Source organism: Mus caroli, chromosome 10, assembly GCF_900094665.2.
Source record: "Mus caroli chromosome 10, CAROLI_EIJ_v1.1, whole genome shotgun sequence".
In the NCBI taxonomy this organism is placed as follows: domain Eukaryota; kingdom Metazoa; phylum Chordata; class Mammalia; order Rodentia; family Muridae; genus Mus; species Mus caroli.
The window spans coordinates 66,696,455-66,700,783 of NC_034579.1; positions in this window are offsets into that span (position 1 = coordinate 66,696,455).

Here is a 4,329-nt window from a genome sequence, read left to right on the forward strand (position 1 = left end):
GATCGTGATGACTGACTAGAGGCATTTGGCCTTCTGGGAGGATTTTCATGGTCACTGATAAATAGGATGATCTGTGCTGATTTCCACTCTTTTGTTGTGATAAGAAAAGAAAGTGGAATGGCTCAGGAGCAGGTGGAAGTCCAGGCTGAGCCTTGTCTCTCAGAATCCTCCACAAATAGCAAGGGTTATATTTAATATAAACTTGGGCCAACAATTTGAACCAGATTATCTTTCCATTGTATCCATCCTTGCTGTGGGTTTTTGTTCTGTGTCTCTTCTAAGGCAAGAGTTCAGCAACCAGATCTGAGTGATAACATTAACGAGAATGAGCATCTCGATGTAGTCTTTCCCTGACATGTCACTCACTGTGCTAAAAATGGATTCATACTTTGCTGCTATGTACATGCAAGCCATCACAGTGATTCTAAAAAATGTAAATAATAAAAAGTAATAAAATTTGATTCACCAATTTAACCATCAATTCTATTAATTTAATAAAATTAATTATAGTCTTATACAAGCTATAATACCAAATGAGATTGAAAAATTCTAGTGTCTGAGTTGATTCAATTGGAATTGGGTAGGTTCACTCAATTGGAATTGGATAGGTTGCATGCCATGAATGTCTTTGCCAGATTTCCTTTTTAACCATATTCATTCTGTTATTTAGTGTGTTTGCTCATAGAGAATTAGTAACAACCTTATGTGGATCAATTCAGAAAATATACAAAAAAGTGTGGTAAAAAATAAATTATACTTGAAAGGCTTCAGGAATACAAAATAAAATGAGTCAGACTGTGTGAACCTCAACTGTTATCATAGGGTTCATACATTTTGGTGTTTCATATTAATGAAAGATATGTTGTATGAAGCAAGGGCACAGCCTGTTCCTTACTTTCCTAGATGTTATGATATTATATATGGCAGAGTATAATGAAAAAATGATCGATTTTGGGTCATAGCTCCCTGCACATAGTTTTAAAATGGTGGGAGGACATGTTGGTAGATGAGCCTTCTAGCTCTGTCAGTAGGAGGTAGCTTGTCATCCACAGTGAGGAGACAGGAAGTATGTATGCATATGTGTGTGTATTATATATGTGTGTTTGTGTATATGCATATGTATATGTATAGTCTGCCCCCAGTGACACATTTCCTCAATATATGCCCCACCTCCTAAAGTAACCATAGTTTCTCAAAACATTACCACCAGCTGGGACCAAATACTCAAACATGACAGCCTGTGGGGTAACTATTTCATACTCAAACCAGAATACATCCATCGCTACCCTAAAAAAAAAATACTATGATTAATTTAAGAATGGAACTATTCTCAATGCATATTTATATAGTCTTTGATTATAATCTTATGAAGCTTATGGATGAATCACAAAGGAAATTGCACAATAAATATTTCCTATTAAAGAGTCACAGAAGTTGAGAATTTTAGACTCTGCATGACTGTTCGAGTTTGTGTGTTTTAAAGTTATTTTCTTCTATGCAAAATCTCATAACTGTTGACTATTCATATCTGAAACTAGAGACAAGACATAGCTGGGTCATGATTTATGAACTTTATGATATCATCACGTTTGCCCTGAGCCACTAATTTCAGAGTCAGAATGTGATATAAAGTAATGTGTAGAGCAAAGGTGTTAGTGTATAATTTTAACATAAATAGTTTTAAAACTATGAATATTGTGGTGGATACACACATGTATATAGTCTATAAGCAATAAGCAAAACAGTTAAGTAAGTGCAACTTTCTAATAAAATGAATCAGGAAGTTTTAGTACTATTGGGAAATTTTAATTCCAGGGCAGGATAGAGAAAATAAATGTTAGTTCATGGCACTTGATAGTTTGCCAGAACAAGAGAATGATCAGAGATACTTTAGGCAAAAGGGGTATCATATCAATGCCACAGAATCCATGTTTAAAATGCTCCCTGTGTCCAATGCTCAACAATTCTATCCTCCTCATTTAGACCCTTCCCCCACTTCTTTCATGCATGACTGTATTCTTTTTTCCAAAGATTTATTTATTTATTATATATAATACACTGTAGCTGTCTTCAGACATGAAACTGTCTTCAGACATGTCTACAGACATGAGAAGAAGGCATCAGAGCTCATTACAGATGATTGTGAGCCACCATGTGGTTGATTGGATTTGAACTCGGGACCTCTGGAACGGCAGTCAATACTCTTAACCACTGAGCCATCTTTCCAGCCCTGGATTCATAAGATGAAAGCTGCTATTCAGTCTAAACATAAAATACTTGATAAGCTCCTTGTGTAGATAATGCTTGCATGAATTATCATTTATAGACCTTTCTCAAATGCTGTGTCTTCTAGGTCTATGAAATACATCTTCCACTGTCTGATTCACCTTTGAGTAACTGTTTTAGAAAAGCATCACTACCTTTTAGAAGAAACCAAAGCCATGATGGTATGTAAAACACTGTTGGGTCACAGACATAACCTGAAAGAAAGGGACATGAGGCTTTGATTGTCTCAGCCCTGCATGTTCTGACACTTACACATCAGGTTTAAAGTGATACATGTGAATGCATATGTATGTGTATACACTTTAACCCATTATGAAGCTTGTAATAACTGTAGAAAATGTAGTAAAAAAGAGAAAATGTTATGATCTGGTTAAAATGAAAATAATATCAAACATAAAATTGAGGCATTGGAGCTAAGCTTTCCCTGTTACAATAAATATTCATTCAACAAATAGTTATTGCATTTTTGTGCAGCAATTTCTATGCTACGAAATATAGGGCATATGCTTTTTGTAAAATAAGGATTGAAATGTTTGTCCTTATGGAAATTTTGTTCTTGTGGGCTGATAGCAGTGACAGAAACACCAATTAAGCAACAGTCATTCTAAGATGTGTATGCATTTCCCAAGAAGCTGAATTTGTCTTTATGTGACTCTAATGTTACCATGGCAATGGAGCATCTATTTTGAATGCATTTTCATGTTGCATAGGTAGCATAGTTAGACACTTCTCTGAACTTCATGCTCAGATACTTCAACATAGGTTTGGGAGATCTGTCAAGAGGATCCTAAAGAAGCAGTGATGCCCAAAGGTTTCCATTCTTACAAGCCAGTGTGAGGCAGGGCAAATGAGCAGGGAAGATGCACCTCAAGATTGCTTGGAGAGAAGGTGGTGGCATCAGAAAGAAGATAAAAAGATATGTACAGATTCTGAGAAGGGCAAAGTTGACATCTGACATAGCCAAGGTGACATAGATCTCCTGAAAGTTTGCAGAGGTCTGAAAGAATTAGGGATGGATTGTATCTGGACATGATATGGGCATCAATGGAGACACTAGATAGCTTTCTCACATACATCCAGAGCCTGAAGACATAGATCACCATTACATTATGGATGTATAGGATTCTATTTCTGAGAAAGTGTTTATTTGAACAAAGGAAGTTTGAGTCCTCTCATATGGCCATGCTGGGTGTCAGCAGTAGTAACTGAAGTGATTTCAACATTTCCATTTCCTTTTGCTAGAAAAAGTGACCTTATATTTTTCTGTGGCACTGACACCAAACTCTCTACCTTTGGGAGCAAAGATGACACAGGCTGAGTTAGCGATGCAAGTGTTCAATGTTGCTTACTGAAGTATTTAAAGGATAATGTAACTAACCCATTGTGACCTATGTCTTTACTTCTGGGCTTCTATGTTGTACAGCACCAGCTACTACCTTGTCTTTTTCCTCTAGGCATTAATATGTCAGTACCCAGGCAATCTATAAGAATAGCAGATATACCTTCAAGATCTGATACATATACTTGGAATTTCCAAGTGAGGAATGCAAGGCCTTTTCAGAGACTTATTCCTGAAGATATAGGCTCAGTCAGACATTATGTAGACAGTGTAAATTGGAGATCTCTACTAGGCCCCTTCTCTTGGTGATCTGGGAACTATGTAAAAGGGAAAATAAAGATTGTAGGAGTCAGAAAGGATGGAGGACAGCAGGATAACACTGCCTATGTAATCAGCTAAGCAGGGCTCACACGAGCTCATAGAAACTGACGAGGCAAGTGTGGGCCTGCCTGGGTCTGTACCAGGCCCTCTGCATGCACATGTTGACTGTTAGCTCTATGTTTTGTGAGACTCCTAACAATAAGACCAGGTGTGTCTCTGACTCTTTTTTTTTTTTTTTTAATATTTTTTGTTAGGTATTTTCCTCATTTACATTTCCAATGTTATCCCAAAAGTCCCCCATACCCTACCCACCACTCCCCTACCCACCCACTCCCACTTTTTGGCCCTGGCGTTCCCCTGTACTGGGGCATATAAAGTTTGCA